The following is a 20,126-nucleotide window of genomic DNA, read 5'->3' on the forward strand; positions in this document are numbered from 1 at the left end:
TTATGACAATAAAAAGATTTTTAAATATTTGTGATATTGTTATTTATATAAAACCCACTGAAGTACAATTCCACAGCTGAAATGAATAGTGATTTCTAGATAAAATAGTCTATTAATCACAATGAGATAACAATACATACCAGACAGAACCACTAAAACTACATAAGGAAAGTTAGAGATCAAGTCATGTCCACCACTTGAAACTCAGACCTCACTAATGGGAATACATTGTTACTGATAAGCATACATGTTTGACTAGTCACACACATAAATATAGCTAGAATGGATAAAGAATTCCTCAGAGTCAATGCAAGACAACATGATAAGAACAAACGTTTTAGACTGGAATCTCACATTCAGAACAAAAACACCAAACTGGGATCTACTACTCTGTATCCTATTCATGTGCATAGAAGACTTAAATGGAATGGCAGTATCCATTTTGTTAAGAATATGGTGCATCCACATTCTCATTTGCTAAGACCTGTGAAGAATATGTGTCTAGCAGCTGGGGCAGGGATGAGGGGAAAACTACATTTTACTAGTCTACACATACTGAATTAAAAGCAGGTTAGTTTTATGTCATTTTATGTCAACAATATAAAGTAAAAAAAAAATTGAGAAAATACTCATACTAGATTCCAGCTCAAGTGAGTGATAGTTCCCATGGCAGGAGTTCTGGTGCTAGGAGACAACAGGCTGAAGAGCCAGAGGCCCCGATAGAGAGCTGACATTCCTGAGTTATCTCCTGATGAGTACTAGATGGCCCAATTCAAGCTTCTAAGGGAAGGAAGCAACCAAATAATCCTACTCATCTTTGATCCCTGTGGACCTCAATGATCAGCATGGCAAAATCACCCTAAAGGTGCATAGTGCCATACATATTTTGGTGGTAACCGATAGTTCTCTACTTGGACTTAAGAACTGACAAGAGAAGAATCATGATTAGTACTTGAAACCTAGCAAAACAGTGAGGCCAAGTGGAGTCATAGATCTTGGATATGAACCTACAACCACCATTTTACTGAATCAGCATAATTCCTAATGAGATTCTAAACATTTGTCTTCTAAATATTTCCACTGATCAGTGCTGGACCACTCAACTTGAAGACTTCTCTTTTTAACAGACAGAGAATGTTAGATAAAATCATAATCAAAGTATGGATTTGTGGAGCCCAGTCTACAACCACAAAACAGCTCTGGGAGTACTGTTGAAGTGGGACTGAACGAGTTTAATAATTAGAAAATTGGGAACTTTGATTGAGACTATGTCTTCTCAGAATGTCAGATATGTTATATCCACAAAGTATCATCAAATTAAATGCCTAAAGAAGAGCTGAACATGGACAATAGGCATGCTAAAGCAGAATGTGACAGTCCATGAGCCCACCAGGCCTTACAGAAAACTATAGCCGACAGAAGAGTGAGATTGTGAGAAATAACTATCTCCAGGAAAGAACATATTAAGTGGTTATCCAATACCAAATTGTCAGCCATGAAAACATACATATAAATGACATGATAATGATTGAGAAGTTTGTGTATACATATTTTGGAATACATTTGTATCATATGCACGTAATAATATAAAAAGAGGTCCTGAATTTTAAAGAAAGCAAAAAGGGTATGTGGAAGGAATTGGACAAGGTGAGGGAAGGAGTAATTGTTATAATTATGTTAAAATATCAAGATGTACAATAAATAATGTATATATTACACTATAAAAATATATAAAATATATAATACATTACATATAATTATAAACATTTGTTTTTATTTAATAACTATATAAATATTTTAATAAACCTCAATACTTATATCAGTGTGACTATAAATAATAACTATATATACATACATAAACAAACAGATATATAGTTATATATATTATTATATTATATCAACAGAAACCAGGCTAAGTAAACAAGCAAACAGCACTCCTCCATGCCGTCTGCATCAGGTTTCTTTTCAAGATTTTTGCCTTACTTGTGTTCCTGCTCAGAATTCTTAGAATGATGGAAAATTACATGAAATTATAAGGAAAAATAAACCCTCTCTTCTCGAGTTGCCTATATAGTCATGGTATTTTATTACAATAATGAAAAACCCTAAATAAGTCAATACCCTAATGTTTACCCATATATAAAATTCATCCCCTGGAAAAGAATGTTTAATTGTGTCATATAGATAATAAAATTATAAGCATATGTTATCCTGAAAACTACAATACAAAGAAATGCAAGTAAAAACAATAATACTTCTGGCTGTTCACCACTGTTCTTGTGAGAAGAGATCTTAGTGATCCACCAGTCTGAATCTAATGGATTTATTTAAATTCTGCCTGATGGTATCCAATGATGTTTTCTTTGATATATTCTCAGAAGTTTAAGTTTCCTTACCCAGTTCCTAAGAATTTATAGCAATTCTAAATCTGTCATAGGCATACCTGCTATTTCAATATTCAATATTAATGTGGAAAGACAACCATTACTGAAATCTTGGGAAGCCAAGATTCTAGATAGAAACACTCAACTCCACTCCTAGTATGTGACATGATGAAACTTCTTTGAACTGTATGGTTTCTTACTAGTTCATTAGATGATAGAAGTACTTTACAGGTACTTCCTTAACTACCTGTAGATGAAGGATTTGCTTTTTTGAATCAGTACTCTTTTTCTTCAAATGATGAAAACATTTTTCAAATAATACATGTCCATATTCACTTCCCAAAACCCACAACCAACATAGTACAAGTTGTACCATAAATGATGAACTTTGGTATTAATTTCCATTTCAATACTGGCTCATGGAATGTCAAAAATGCAGTAAATATTTAAGATGTGAAAATAGGAGAAAGGAGTGTGAAGTAAATTTCTACACATCACACTAAATTTTCTGTAAAATTAAGCACTGCTCAAAAATAAAATATTGTAATGAAAAATTCCATTACTTTATTTCAATATTTGTGAGATTTAAAAAGTTAAATTTTAGGGGAATTTACTTAATCCTTTAATAGAAATTTAATCTTCTTCACTGATAAAGATATGTCATTGAATCAATGTTCTCCAATTTACAATCTTTGGTTTAATAACACCCTGCTATTTCAAGATATTGAAATGAAAGAATTTATGAGTGAAAATTAGCACATTAAGGACACTGGTTAACTGAATACAGTCATGCCCTTAAAACATTGAATTATATATTTCCTTTCATGGAAAATATTTTTAAAAGCTATATATATGTTAAATATTTATAACAAGTAAACTGTAACTCATCCTTCAACAAAATATATTATCCTATAAAATGTTAGAGAGTAAAACTAAAACCAGAATTGCTTTAAGTAATCATACTAATTCAATACCAAATTCACTAATAGATTAGCTATTTTTTGCAGTTAATGGTCAAAATAACAGTAATTTATTCTGTGTGTCAGTCATAAGCATGTCTCCCTCTATGTATAAGAACATAAAAATTTGAAACCAAACATTTAAACTGCCTCCTTGTTTTTCTTCTATCTCATAACAGTCTGATTAAACATCATTGTTTCCAACAATAGTGTTTGATTTCATCTTTGTACATAAGTTTTCCATTTAGTTTCTTCACTTTTCATAATAAATGCTTATTTTGACACCTGCTCAAATAAACAAAAACATCTTTTCTTAATCAAAGAGAATACTAACCCTAGCTATTTTTGAGAGGGTGCAGTTTACCCTCAAAATTCTGCTGAGAAAGATTATACTATTCTTAAAAAAATCAGTCTAGAGAAAAACGAGCTATTTTATAAAGAATCCTACATTCTAGCATTTGATGAGGCTCCACATTGAGATAATAAGAGGACAGCCACAGGCAACATTCTTGCACCCAGGAGTGCATCAATGCTATGGCAAAACTTTTATTGAGGATTCCTATAATAGCCAGCTACACGGGTTCTACCTACTTTATAAATTTTTCATAAAACTTATATTGAGAATATCTATTTGTCTCACAATTCACTCTTCTCTGTATAAGAGTAATTCTTTTTTTTTTTCTTTTTACCATTTAGTAATAGGATCCAAACATTCTACTCCCCAGAAAACTAGTGTCTGATATTTTCTTACAATGCTCATAACTATGATTTCTTTCTGTTTTGGTGTACCATATTTAGTGTTTTGCTTAGTCAGGAAATGACTGTAGTCTCCCTAGTAAACAATTTTTCACCACAATTCATTGTCTACCGTGATGATCCACGTATAGGTATTTTATTAACAAACAATATGATATTATTTTATAATAGATAAAATATATACATAAGCAGCCCCCACTTAAGGGATGGATTCTGGCACAGCATTTTCAGTTCATTGCATCTGTTAAGAGACATCACACAGCAGACGGAAAATTACTTTGGGGAGCATGGAAGGGAAGCTCCGTGAAATAGGATATTTTCCTCTCATTTTATAGCAATGTGGGTCACATTCTCACCATATGCTTAGGAGAATATGATTTTCTAGGGTGCATTTTGGAAGGTAGGCCAACCCCAAACAAAAATATCTCATTTGGTATAGAAAGAATATTGGATAATGATTAAGATCCTGCTATGTCAATTGTCCATGATACTTTCTCAAATAGTGGCATATCATTCTGAGTTGGTAATGACTACTAAAATTTTAACAGAAGAGTGGCATATGCTATTGACTATATAGTTTGTTAAAAATGATTGGAAGATTAATATAAAGTGATTCAATGGAGATTTGACTTGATAATGTTTTTATAACATATATACTATTTCAATTGAAAATGTATTTATTTTTTGTGAATGGGCTGACTTTTCCAAAATATTAAGGATTAATACTAGAAATAATCTATCGACATATTTTCTTAGACTGAGCGCATCTGTCTATAGTAAACCCTATTGAATATCAGTCTTGCGAACTTAACTGAGAAGATAATTTATGTTAGTCTTCCTTTTAATAACTAATTTACCTTAACTTTTCTTGGCTTCCCTTTATCCAGCAAAGTAGATGTTTCTCCGAGTTCTTCCCTTCTCACATCATCCATAGCTACACACTCTGAATCTAATATACAGGTTTAAGTTCTACACCCAAGACCTCCTTTATTTCCTAGATCAAATAAATAATGGTTTTATTGAATAGTTACTATTAAGTAGGCACAATATCTAGTTTATAGGAAACATTTTGCCTTGATGTTTCAAATACCTTAGAAGGGATTTAAAAACATATGTTATGAGGAGTGAAGTTTAAATGATAAGGGGAAAAAAGCTACCAAAATCTACTCAGGAGAATTCTTTTGCAAAACAGAACTACTCTCATTGCATTGTTAAAAAAGAAACTCATATTGTTATTATGCTAAACTGACATACTGCTAAATGAACTTCTAATGCCTTATCCCAACACACATATGTTAGTGCATCTCTCAAGCCTCATCAGAAAAAAATTCTCTTGAAATAGATGGCAGTCAACACAGAGACCAGCACCTGATTAATATGCAGAGAACAAGAGACTGAGAAGTGTTAACCCCTGTTACACATCAGTATAACACCCATCCTGCTAAGGGTGGGGATAATTATAGGAGTTGAATGGCCTAAAGAGCAAGAAGAGGTAGGTAACTATAAAAATAACAGTACCATCTGCACACAACAGGGAAGTTGCCCTTGGGAACTCACAGAGGTTTTCCAGCATGCACAGGCCTGTGAAAGCTTAAGCTAGACAAAATACAGAGACAGAGCATAGGTGAGCACTAGTTCTACTCTGGTTCAGAAACTATTGGTAAGAGACTGGCATTGGGGAAAAAAGTATCACTTTAAGGCAGTGATCACTGATAAGTGGAGCAAGGTTCAGGAAATAGCACCATAACCAAGACTATTTTAATAATGCCACTAAAATTCAGTGGCATTCAGAGAAGCCCCCCTTCTCTCCCCCTGTCCTCCCACCCACCCCTTCCCACTTCCCCGTTCTGGTTTTGCTGAATACTGATTCACTGAGTCTTTCCAGAACAAGGGGCCACTCTTCCTTTCTTCTTGTACCTCATTTGATGTGTAGATTATGTTTTGGGTATTCCAGGTTTCTAGGTTAATATCCACTTATTAGTGAGTGCATACCATGATTCACCTTTTGAGTCTGGGTTACCTCACTTAGTATGATGTTCTCTAGCTCCATCCATTTGCCTAAGAATTTCATGAATTCATCGTTTCTAATGGCTGAATAGTACTCCATTGTGTAGATATACCACATTTTTTGCATCCAGTCTTCTGTTGAGGGATACCTGGGTTCTTTCCAGCATCTGGCGATTATAAATAGGGCTGCTATGAACATAGTAGAGCATGTATCCTTATTACATGGTGGGGAATCCTCTGTGTAATCCAATTTCACAGGGGACTCATTTAGAGGTGTATTCAGATCTTGTCTATTAAAATTATCTCTACAGCTGGGCATGATGGCTCATATCTGTAATACTAGCATTTGGAAAGCTAAGCAAGAAGGATACCCAACAGAGTCAACTGTCCTAGAAACATGGGAGTTCTCAGAGACAGCACAACCAACCAAAGAACATACATAAGTGGTGGACTAAATATACTTGGCCCAGGGAGCGGCACTATTAGGAGGTATGGCCTTATTGGAGTAGCAGTGGCCCTGTTGAAAGAAATGTATCACTGTAGGAGTTGGCTTTAAAACCCTTCTCCTAGCTGCCTGGAAGAAACAGTCTTCTTCTGTTTGTCCTTGGAACAAATGTAGGACTCTCACTTCCTTTAGCACATGCCTGACTAGACCCTGCCATTTCTTCTGCCAGTGATAACAGACTGAACCTCTGAATCTGTAAGCCAGCCCTAATTAAATATTTTTCCTGTGTAAGCATTGCCTTGGACACGGTGTCTCTTCACAATAACGGAAACCCTAACTAAGACAGGAGTTGGTGCCTGGAACTGGAATGTTGCTGTAATAGGCCTGACCATGATTTTTTTTGGAGAAATGTGGATTTTGGTACTTTGGAATTTGAAAGCTATGAAATGCTTTAAGTGGAACTTAATTGGGCCATTCTAGTAGGAATATAGAAGATATTCATGTCGAGGATGGTTTGAACTCTGGAGATAATTCTTATGATGAAGAATGTTGCTTGTTTTTGCCCTTATTTGAAGAGTCTGCCTGAGGCTAAGGTGATGAGGCTTACAGTTTAATTGTATTGACAAAGGAATTCTCAGAGATGCCAAGCATAGACTTTGTCCTCTGGTTTATACTCATAAAGAGCATTTTTGATAAGAGTGTAGCAAGCTTAGAAAAGAAAAGTACAAAATATATGGTTTAAAGAGTAAAGAGGCACCAGAAAGGGGAATGATTCTAAAAACCTATGTTCAAAGATATTAAAGAGAATTAAGAGAGTGGGAACTTTGGGGGAAGATCCCACCAAGGTAAGCTTATTTTTTTTATGCCTTCCAAGTTGAACAAGGGATAGTTGTATCAAGACATTACTATTATCTGTTTATTGTTTTCATTTGGACTTTTAATCTGTAATGAACTACAATCCAAAAATAGAGGGTTCATTTATTTTTTGGATCTTGACACTAGAGGACACAGACTTTTGATCCAGATATTGAGGAATAGTGACCATGAAAAGCTTTGACCTAGGCATGGCGGTACACATCTTTAATTCTAGGAGACAAAGTCAGGAAGATCTCTGAGTTCAAGGACAACCTGGGACAGATTATATTCCAGGTAAAGAAAAGCTTATATCCAGTCTGGGTGGTACACAGCTTTAATCCCAGCATTCATGAAACAGAGCCATGCAGGTCTCTGAGTTCAAGGTCAGTCTACAGATCAAGTTCCAGGATAACTAAGCTTAAGCACAGACTGAATTCATTGAAAACAGAAAGTTGGCAATAATATAGTAGAACAAAGGGTCCATGTGCCAGCTACAGCTTGCAGCAGAACTTGGCAGCTTTAGCCATGTAGCTCTGGCTTTAGACTAAATAGTAGAAGTTGTTGCTAAGACAAATGATGCAGGCAAACTGGAGCTAAGAATCTAGCAATTGTTAAAATGAAATCAGCATCACTGATGTGAAATCTGGGAAGTGTTTTCTATGAGCTTAAAAGAAACTGTCTTTCAAGGATAGCCAAGGTTGCATCTTGTGCTGCAGCTGGACTTGATAATGTGTAAGAATCACCCCAATGGTACTGGTTTTGAAGGTATGAAGTGATCAGAGGCTTAGCAGTGTGAGAGGCCATGGAAGGTTATTGGTGATGGTGCAGCATCAGTTGATGGCCCAGGACTGAAGGGGTCGTGAAAAAAAATTGAGGCTTGCCACTAACGAAACACTATTGGTAAAACATAGTTGCAACAGAACACCCCAGGGTATTAGGGTTGTCAGTACCCAGGGATTACCACCAAGAACAGCAGCAGAAATGGAGTAGAGTCATCCAGACACTGGAGTGCTATGTAGGGTAGAGCTGGAGATGTTACCTAAGAAAATGAGGAGCTCAGAAGCTCATGTGGGGATCTCCGATGCTGAAATAAGAATCTGTGAAGTTGAAGTTGCTTTGAAGACTCCCAGATGTTTGAGAAGTCAGATCCTTGGGATATCTGCCAAGCATAGATGCTAGTCCTTAGCAGAACCATTCAAAAAGAAAGAATTTTGTTGTAATCAATAAAGGAGAAAGGAATGGGTTATCTAAAGAGGCTTTGACATCAAACATAGAGGTGTAGAGTTTGGAGTATGCTCAACTGGTTTCCTGTCTTCCTTTCACACAATAGTTCCTCATTTTGACATTTTGGAACAGTAACATATATCCTGTCCATGATCTATTAGAGGTATGTGATCTGACTTTTCATTTTAACTTCATAAAGTTAATGGAACTTACTTTGCAGTTAATGGAAACACAAAGTAAAACACATGGACTGGACCTAACATACGCATTCCCCCTTACCACGTCCATACATCACAGCTATGGAATTTGGTTTTCATGTGGGTTCTCCAACAAGTGGAGAGAGGGATTACCCTAATTCTTTTGCCTGACTGTGGATCCTGTTCCCCTAACTGGGCTACTTTGTCAGGCCTCATTGGTAAAAGATGTGCCTACTCTTACAGTGACTTGAGGTGGTAGGGTTGGTTGGTACCCAAGGTGGACCTCCCTCTTCTTAGAGGAGAAGGGAATGAGGGCATGGAGGGTGTGACTGGGGAATTGGAAGGAAATGGGAGGCTACAATCTGGATATAAAGTGAATAGATAAATAAATTAATAGATAAATGAGGATAGCTTAAATAAGTGATAATTGGAGAAGGAAAGGAAAGAATGATCAATAAAAAGTAGTACTATGGTTACAATAGAATTTTTTTATTCATAGAAATTTAATTAAGTATACATTTGGAAATTTATAGTTACAAATAATAATAATATCCACACCAGTCATGCATTGGTGCAATCATATGGGGAAGCCTTCTTTTCATTTCATCTTCATCACTGAGAAAGAAGGAGAAAGAAGGAGAAAGAAGACACAGTCAACCCCCAAGCTAGTCCCTGGAAGCCTGCATCATCCTTCCCATCCCACTAGTGATTGAAGATAGTAGTAATTGTTACCCATTTGGCCTTTGGTTATTTCTATAACCTCTATAGTCAGTCATTTTATCTCATAAATTATATCTCACATATTTAGGAGTCTGATTTATTTCCGTCATAGTTTCAAACTTTATTTTCTCCAAGTATAGAAAATATTAAAAAAATATTATTTTAAACTTTTGTAATTCCTTCATGAATTTTTATTTTATTTTTCCATTAATTAATTTATTCATTTTACATCCTGATTTACAGTCCCCTTTCCTAGTTGTTCCCTCCCTCAGCCCCTCTTTCTCTCCGTTCTCCTCTGAGAGAGTGGGGGACCACACTGGGTATCCCTGAGCCTAGATCATCAAGTCTCTGCACAGTTAAGTGCATCCACTCCCATTGAGGCCAGACAAGGCAGCCTAGTTGGGGGCAAAGTTCCACAGAAAATGTTTAAGTTTTTAATGTCTATGAGTGCCTGATTTTATGAGCACCATATATGGGCCAGGTGTTCACAGAAACCAGAGGAAGATGTTACATGCTTTTGATCTGGAAAATTAGCATGGTTGAGAGACACCATTTGTCATTTGTAACAGAATCTGGGACCTTTGAATGGGCTAGTGGCACTTCTAACCTGTTACACATCTCTCTAGGACCCTTCGTTGTTATTATAAATTTTTAGTGACCATGCTGTCAGGGTGTCTATGCTTATCAAATTTTACTGCAGTCATACCCTGAATTAAAAATAATCAATGTACAATTATATATAGTTCTATTGGCAGAAAATTCAGTTAGCATGTACCTTTTAAAGACAATATAATATGTACATATAGTTATTATAATTTTCAAGAGACAGGTCTAATTTTTAAATTGTGTTTTATTAAGCATTTTTAAAAACTGTTTATTAGTTAAATCCTTTATAGGGTTTACCAGATACCATATAACACTATATATGTATTACTCACATAATATAAATTGTATGGACTTTTTTTATAGGGTTACATTTTAAAATTACTTTCATGTCTAAGTCTTTAACTCTATGTCAAACCTATGGTCTGCCCAAAACCATAGAAAAGTTTACATAAAATATATCAATTCTAAATAAATGTCATCAGCTCTATACAAAAATACAATGCTATTTTACTATGTAAGAAAGAGATGAGGAGGGCAGTCACAGGTTACTTTGGTTAAGTTTTATACAAGTCATAACTAAAATGAAGAAGATATTTGGAAATTTATAACTGAATATTATTATAATGAAAGATCCAAATCCAATAATATGATCAAAGCAATATCTGATTACTATTCTATATTTTAAAAATATATTTCTCTAATGTTATAAAAATTAGTTTATACCCAAAAGCAAATCAAGTACTGAACTTTTGTTAGGAGGCATAGCATATAGAATTGATGTGGCTTCATGAATACAAGTGAGGGTTATTCTGTCAATTTTTTCCTAACTCTGGACTATAGATCTGTCACCAGTACAAAGGGCAGAAGCAACGTAAACACATACAATTGACTCTGTCCAGCATCTGGAAGGAATCCAGCAGATGTTGAAGTTTCAATTGAAACTTACACTAATGTAGAGGCAAAAGGGCCATAGCTTCCAGAAGTTAGTGCAACCACACATCTATGCAGGCTACTGTGGAGAAAGTTGAACAACAATTTCATTCAGCTGGAACTCTGCAAGTAACAGAAATATCCTGGCAAGATATGCCTTATGTTTTCACAATGGTGTGATTACAATGGAAGAAACAACTATTTTCTGATTGGCTTTAAAGCCTGCTCCACAAGAGATAGTATTCATATCTATTACTGTGAACAGACCCTAAAAATCTGTGGCTTTCTATTCCATAGGCCTTGAGGAGAATCTAATATTATCATTCTGCTAAATTAATATGGTCTTGTACTGCCCCTTAAATTCTTATCTTTATACTTGTAGATATAAAGTATAATCTGAGAATCATTTTCTAATAATAGGTTAATAACAGTAACAATTATTCATCATACAGAAGGAGGCTATGGAGTGAGCAATTGTAAATATGGTTTCTCCATCACATCCCTCTCAGCATTGTTCAGGGATCACTATGGAACAGCGAAAATAAAAAAATAGAAACAGACACAAGTAATGGATGGATCTCAGAATATTAAAAGTATTTGCTATATATGTCAGGTACACTCACAGTCACTGCCATGTAATTAAGGTTAAGGGATGGACTCATCACCTCCTATGTTAGCTGAGGAGCTATTAGCCCTCTATGGCTGTTCTAGGAAGAGAAAGTAGCTACGAGGCAACCCATATTCCAGAAGATGCTCCTATAGCCAAAGGGTTTAAAAGAACAGGAGAACAAATGAAGTTGGAAGAGGAAACAGAAGATGGTGAAGAGTTGGAAGGGGAGGTAATAGCATGTGCATTTGATCAAAATACATTATATGCATTTATTAAATTCTCAAACCATCATGGTCTCAGAAGCATCGGTCAAATTTATTCTGCAAGGATGATGATAAATCCTGGAATTAATTATATTCTGCAAAAGGAACTATTTTTATATGTGTGTAAGCAATTAATTAATCTGGCAGCTGTATTTCTTTACCTTTGCTAGTCTCAATAACCACACAGAGAAAACAAGATTTATTTCAAGCTGCCCCTTACTACCGAGCAGTTAAATGATCTATAATAACGTCTATGCTAATATGGCTGCTTCCCAGCACAATCTCATGATGCTTGAACGTTATTATTGAGCTGGCTGTTTGGGCCTCAGATTTTTTTCTCCTATGTCTTTTTAGGCCCTCTCTGACTCATGGAAATCTGAAACTCCCTTTCTTTCTCTTTCTTCCCCATGGCTGAAGAAAGCTTCTGATCTGTTTTCTGTTCTGATCGGCCACTGGGTGGTCAGCATTTATTTAAAATGCAGAGAATAAATGGTAAGAATCATTTACACAGTACTGAGACAGGTGATTCTTGACCTAATCATTACATTGACGTGTCTGGATTGAAACAAGTTATGAGAGCAAAGACATCAGGATTTGAATAACAGAAGGATAACCTTTACACAGTGCACAAAACAACATTATGCCTACAGAATTCTTACCCAGAAAAGGCTGTAATGGATTTATTGCCCAGTTGACATTCTTTAACCTAGGGCAGGTTGAAAGCAAATGAACTAAGACCCTTAAACAAAAATGTAGGTCCCTAAATGTTCCTCTCTCCATCATAATTCAAGGGTTGAAATTGCATTTGTCATGGGACAATCCATGGAGGTTTGTGTCTGTCTGAGTCTCTGGGGCTAAGTTTATGTTCAAGCACAGGCAGCCTTCTTATCCCAGGGTTCTGTGCCTGTGCATTCAAGCAAGGAAAGGCTAAATAATATATAAAATGCTTTTCCTTTGACATAAGCACATAAAGAAATTTGCCTTTGTTCATAAAAAGTACATGGTAACAAATCTTTACCTTACCATTACATTTCGTTATCTTAATAATTAAATTGAGAGATCATCTAAAGTATGCTGTATACAAGTGCTATGCATTACACTAGCAGGAATACATTCATCATGGTTTATATATAGCTTCTGAAGAAAAAACTCCAGATGTAGAAGGACGTATGAATTATAGGAGAATATAGCCATATGAAATATGGCCTAAGTCTGGGCTGTGAGCTTCTCATTACAGTCTAATGTTTTACCATGCAAGATTCACAGCACTATTTCTTATCCTCTTGTCTCGTAGCTTTCTGTATTTGATAGTTTCTCCTTGCACATTGAAGATGGCCTTCCTAGGATTCTCATTGTAAGCAATGCTGTTTGTTCCAACCTGCTATTTCACAACCTCTCCAGTTGTCTGATGGGGTTAAAGGGTCAAGAGCTTTGCTTGGATTTTAACTTTTTATGTCTCTTCAGAATGGCTTTTCTTCTCATGCCATAATGGTGCACTTAATGTCCTTCTAAGATCGTCTTCCATCCAATTCCTGGAGTTTAAAGATCATATTTTTCATCCTATTTTACCATACTGAAACCTATTTACACATTTTACTACTCAAAGATTTTCAGTTGACAGAGACATGTATTTCTTCGCCCCACCTAACTATTGAAGCTGAACTAATATTAACCTTTGTTGGATATCTTATAAGATCTCTTTCACATTTTATGAGTATTAGTGGAAGGAAGAATAACTAGAATTTCTGTAAACTCTTCCAAATGCCAACTTACATTCAAGAATGTTTCATTTGTTTCATCTGCATTTCTTGTGTTTGCTTGTTTGGAGACCAAGTCTCCTTATGGCTCAAGGTGGCCTCAAAGAGAATCCTCCTGCACCTGTCTCTGAAGTGCTAATATAACAGATGACATCATCATGCCCATAGTATTTAATAATCATGCTTATTGCTTCTCCACTTTGATTTTAAGCAGTGTTTGTTTAGGCACATCCTAACCACTCAGAACCAAATCATTCTTTCCCCTGCTATTGGCATGGTAGCAGTTAATCATTCTCAGATGATTCTCTCTCCAATTTTGCTGTTCTTAGAAGACTGCATGTTTCATGCATTTGGAGAGGTGCAAAGAGAAACCTGATTTTGTTCCTGTTTCCTAGAGTCCCATGCTGCAGAATCCCAGGATCAAATGCCCATTAAAGAATAGCAATTCCATCATAACAATCATGTAAAATCCCCTATCTGTTCTTTCTGACTAGTATTATTCTGTTCTTTTTTCAACATGTATTGATATTGAACTTGACTATATTCTGCAAACAATATTATTGGCCAGAAAGTTTCATCCAAGAATCTGTTTTCCAGGACTCCTAAACTAGTGCAATAATTAAGCATGCAATTATAGTGCTATTAGTCATACAATTCAAACTTCTTTCCATCAAATGATTTATTGATAAAGACCATGTGCTAAAGATACCAACATGTTAAGAGAATTTTTCTATGTTTAGTGGAGCTTGAAGATTTCTTGGTCACAATTGGCATGTGGTAGTCAAGTCTCACAGGTTGTGTTCTGAATCTTTGCTCTGTGACAATCTCACATTGATCCCAAAGGACCTTGCTAAGATTTGATCATCTTTTTGATTTTTAACTTTTACTAATACTTATTACACTAAAGTCTTGTAAATGTTGCTACTAAAATGACAGTGTTATATCTAATAAAAAGGAAGGACAGCTACATTTCTATTTTGATTTACTGGAACCAAATTCAAATTTTGCTGTTTTGTGTGTGTGTGTGTGTGTGTGTGTGTGTGTGTGTGTGTGTATGTGTGTCTGTGCATGGCTGTGTGTGTCAGTGTATAAATAAAGGTAACAGTGATATATACACACATGTATGTGTAGCAGTTAGTCATATTTAACTTTTAATACCTACCTTTATTTATTATTGAAAATGTATTTTCATACAATGTATTTTGATTGTAGCTTACCTTCTGAACATTCTTCTGTTTAACCTTTGGCTTTTGTTCTGTTTGATTTACTTTATTTAATTTTAATTTTTTCCTATTAAGATAGACTTTTTTCATGGCTAGTGTGTTCCATGGAAACTCTCTTATTTGAATGAATTGTTAGAAATCTATATCAATAGTTTGGCTAAGTATACATAAGTCCTGTCATAAGCCTCAGTTCTTTTTTTTTTTTTCTTTCGAGACAGGGTTTCTCTGTGTACCTCTGGCTGTCCTGGAACTCACTTTGTAGACCAGGCTGGCCTCAAACTCAGAAATCCACCTGCCTCTATCTCCCTAGTGCTGGGATTAAAGACATGTGCCACCACCCAGCTCTTAATTCTTCCTTTTTTTTATCTTTCTTGATTCTTAATTTCTCAGACATCATATCCTTGTTATATCATTTGGCTTTATATTCAAGAAAAATTTGCTGGAGAAAATAGTTGACCAATCCATATATGATTACATAAGAAATATATACTAAATTCAGAATAATATATCACTTAAGTAACTTCATGACAAATACAGAAAGAGAAATACAGTAATCTAAAGGATTTTAGGTTATTTTCTTTTCCTTTTTTTTTTCATAGCAGCCTATTTATTTATTTATTTATTTTTTAAATATTTTTTATTCGATATAATTTATTTACATTTCAAATGATTTCCCCTTTTCTAGCCCCCCCCCCACTCCCCGAACGTCCCGTAAGCCCCCTTCTCTTCCCCTGTCCTCCCATCCACCCCTTCCCACTTCCCCATTCTGGTTTTGCTGAATACTGTTTCACTGAGTCTTCCAGAACCAGGGGCCACTCCTCCTTTCTTCTTGTACCTCATTTGATGTGTGGGTTATGTTTTGGGTATTCCAGTTTTCTAGGTTAATATCCACTTATTAGTGAGTGCATACCATGATTCACCTTTTGAGTCTGGGTTACCTCACTGAGTATGATATTCTCTAGCTCCATCCATTTGCCTAAGAACTTCATGAATTCGTTGTTTCTAATGGCTGAATAGTACTCCATTGTGTAGATATACCACATTTTTTGCATCCACTCTTCTGTTGAGGGATACCTGGGTTCTTTCCAGCATCTGGCAATTATAAATAGGGCTGCTATGAACATAGTAGAACATGTATCCTTATTACATGGTGGGGAGTCTTCTGGGTATATGCCCAGGAGTGGTATAGCAGGATCTTCTGGAAATGAGGTGCCCAGTTTTCGGAGGAACCGCCAGACTGATTTCCAGAGTGGTTGTACCAATTTGCAACCCCACCAGCAGTGGAGGAGTGTTCCTCTTTCTCCACACCCTCTCCAACACCTGCTGTCTCCTGAATTTTTAATCTTAGCCATTCTGACTGGTGTAAGATGAAATCTTAGGGTTGTTTTGATTTGCATTTCCCTAATGACTAATGAAGTTGAGCATTTTTTAAGATGCTTCTCCGCCATCCGAAGTTCTTCAGGTGAGAATTCTTTGTTTAACTCTGTACGCCATTTTTTAATAGGGTTGTTTGGTTTTCTGGAGTCTAACTTCTTGACTTCTTTATATATATTGGATATTAGCCCTCTATCTGATGTAGGATTGGTGAAGATCTTTTCCCAATTTGTTGGTTGCCGATTTGTCCTCTTGATGGTGTCCTTTGCCTTACAGAAACTTTGTAATTTTATGAGGTCCCATTTGTCAATTCTTGCTCTTAGAGCATACGCTATTGGTGTTCTGTTCAGAAACTTTCTCCCTGTACCGATGTCCTCAAGGGTCTTCCCCAGATTCTTTTCTATTAGCTTCAGAGTGTCTGGCTTTATGTGGAGGTCCTTGATCCATTTGGATTTGAGCTTAGTACAAGGAGACAAGGATGGATCAATTCGCATTCTTCTGCATGCTGACCTCCAGTTGAACCAGCACCATTTGTTGAAAAGGCTATCTTTTTTCCATTGGATGTTTTCAGCCTCTTTGTCGAGGATCAAATGGTCATAGGTGTGTGGGTTCATTTCTGGATCTTCAATCCTGTTCCATTGATCCTCCTGTCTGTCACTGTACCAATACCATGCAGTTTTTAACACTATTGCTCTGTAGTATTGCTTGAGGTCAGGGATACTGATTCCCCCAGATTTTCTTTTGTTGCTGAGAATAGTTTTAGCTATCCTGGGTTTTTTGTTGTTCCAGATGAATTTGAAAATTGCTCTTTCTAACTCTGTGAAGAACTGAGTTGGGATTTTGATGGGTATTGCATTGAATCTGTATAGTGCTTTAGGCAAAATGGCCATTTTAACTATATTGATTCTACCGATCCATGAGCATGGGAGGTTTTCCCATTTTTTGAGGTCTTCTTCCATTTCCTTCTTCAGAGTCTTGAAGTTCTTGTCATACAGATCTTTAACATGTTTGGTAAGAGTCACCCCAAGATACTTTAAACTGTTTGAGGCTATTGTGAAGGGGGTCATTTCCCTAATTTCTTTCTCAGCCTGCTTATCCTTTGAGTATAGGAAGGCCACTGATTTGCTTGAGTTGATTTTATAACCTGCCACTTTGCTGAAGTTGTTTATCAGCTGTAGGAGCTCTCTAGTGGAGTTCTTTGGGTCACTTAGGTAGACGATCATGTCGTCTGCAAATAATGATAGTTTGACTTCTTCCTTTCCAATTTGTATCCCTTTGACCTCCTTATGTTGTCGAATTGCCCGAGCTAGTACCTCAAGTACAATATTGAAAAGATAAGGAGAAAGGGGGCAGCCTTGTCTGGTCCCTGATTTCAGTGGGATTGCTTCAAGTTTTTCTCCATTTAGTTTGATGCTGGCTACCGGTTTGCTGTATATTGCTTTTACTATGTATAGGTATGGGCCTTGAATTCCTGTTCTCTCCAAGACTTTAAGCATGAAGGGATGCTGAATTTTGTCAAATGCTTTTTCAGCATCCAATGAAATGACCATGTGGTTTTGTTCTTTGAGTTTGTTTATGTAGTGGATTGTATTGATGGATTTCCGTATATTGAACCAACCCTGCATTCCCGGGATAAAGCCTACTTGATCATGGTGGATGATCGTTTTGATGTGTTCTTGGATTCGGTTGGCAAGAATTTTATTGAGTATTTTTGCATCGATGTTCATAAGGGAAATTGGTCTGAAGTTCTCTTTCTTTGTTGGATCTTTTTGTGGCTTTGGTATCAGCGTAATTGTGGCTTCGTAGAAGGAATTGGGTAGTGTTCCTTCTGTTTCTATTTTGTGGAATAGTTTGAAGAGTATTGGTGTTAACTCTTCTTTGAAGGTCTGGTAGAATTCTGCACTGAAGCCATCTGGTCCTGTGCTTTTTTTGGTTGGAAGACTTTCTATGACTCCTTCTATTTCTTTAGGCATTATGGGACTGTTTAGATGGTCTAGTTGGTCCTGATTTAATTTTGGTATTTGGTATCTGTCAAGGAAATTGTCCATTTCCTCCAGATTCTCCAGTTGTGTTGAGTACAGGCTCTTGTAGTAGGATCTGATGATTTTTTGGATTTCCTCAGTTTCCGTTGTTATATCTCCCTTTTCATTTCTAAGTTTGTTAATTTGGATACTTTCTCTGTGCCCTTTGGTCAGTCTGGCTAAGGGTTTATCTATCTTGTTGATTTTCTCAAAGAACCAGCTCCTGGTTTTGTTGATTTTTTGTATGGTTCTCTTTGTTTCTACTTGATTGATTTCGGCCCTGAGTTTGATGATTTCCTGCCTTCTACTCCTCCTGGGTGAAATAGCTTCTTTTTGTTCTAGGGCTTTCAGGTGTGTCATTAAGTTGGTAATGTATGTTCTCTCCATTTTCTTTTTGGGGGCACTCAGGGCTATGAGTTTTCCTCTTAGCACTGCTTTCATTGTGTCCCATAGATTTGGGTATGTTGTGTTTTCATTTTCATTGTGTTCTAAAAAGTCTTTAATTTCTTTCTTTATTTCTTCCTTGACCAAGGTATCATTGAGTAGAGTATTGTTCAGTTTCCACGTGTATGTGGGTTTTCTGTTGTTTCTGTTGCTATTGAAGACCACTTTTACTCCATAGTGATCAGATAGGAGGCATGGGATTAGTTCTATCTTCTTATATTTGTTGAGGTCTGTCTTGTGACCAATTATATGGTCGATTTTGGAGAAGGTACCATGAGGTGCTGAGAAAAAGGTATATTCTTTTGTTTAGGTTATTTTCATAGGATGGAATTTTGGGAGGGGTTATCCAACAATTTCTGTATAATTTTCATTTATCCCAATGACTAATTTATTTCTATTCTGCACTGTGGCCATAATGGCTGGGTTTTTTTTTTTTTTTTTTTTTTTTGGCTTGTTTTGTTTTTTGTTTTCGGTTCAGAATACCCATGAGCACAGTGAACTCAGACTTTCAAGGGAAATAAGGGATGAATTTCCCACCCACTCACTAGTTTTTATTTGAACATGGACATGTAGTTCAGTAGCTTTTTTACATACACAAATGTGCACAATGCCCTCAAAACAGGCTGTTTGCACCAATTACTCGGAAACATGTCCAAAATTCAAAACCTAACTAAGTAAAATCACCTCAAAGAGTAGCATAGTTTTCTATATAACATTCTTTTAAAAAATGTGTCTGTTAGTTATTAACAGTTGCAATTCAGATCTCAGAAATACTTTTTTCTAAAAATTATTATTGGCACTTACCTTCTGTTTCCCATTATTCTAGAAACTATGCCTCTTTTTCTACCCATAAACAGAAAGTTTTTCTGAATAAAACCATTGGTCTCCAGCCTGTTCTGACTTCTTTTGGCATATTTTGTGCAAATAATATTTTTCAAAGTTCACAAAGAAAGAACATGTAATATTATTAGAAGAAAATAGATTTTACTAACATTTAAACATATCAACACTATGTTTTATGGCTATTAATATTTTTATGTATCAAAATGTTCTATATAATCATTTAAAATTTTTTGTTTCCTCATTATATATACATATGTCTATACCACAATCTTAATAAAGAATCAATTGTAGATCATTATAAATAAAAACCTGTTAATTTAAAAAGCTATAAATGAAAATGAACTTGTTATTTTAAATGTGTTCCAATAAACCTGTGTATCTGTTTGGTATCTGGTTTTTATGCTACCCACATATACACACCACATATCACACACACACGCACGCGCACGCACACACACACACACACACACACATGCACGTATGCTTATTATTTGGCATGTTTTTCCAT

At 35.8% G+C, this 20,126-nt stretch overlaps 1 protein-coding gene across 2 annotated transcripts in view; it reads right to left on the reverse strand.

Moving 5' to 3' along the window:
* The window catches only part of Sgcz (sarcoglycan zeta), a 432,264-nt gene that overhangs the window by 222,003 nt on the left and 190,135 nt on the right, over positions 1 to 20,126 (reverse strand). The gene's annotated exons all lie outside the window — the stretch shown is intronic.

This window comes from Apodemus sylvaticus, chromosome 18 (assembly GCF_947179515.1).
Source record: "Apodemus sylvaticus chromosome 18, mApoSyl1.1, whole genome shotgun sequence".
Classification (NCBI taxonomy): Eukaryota; Metazoa; Chordata; class Mammalia; order Rodentia; family Muridae; genus Apodemus; species Apodemus sylvaticus.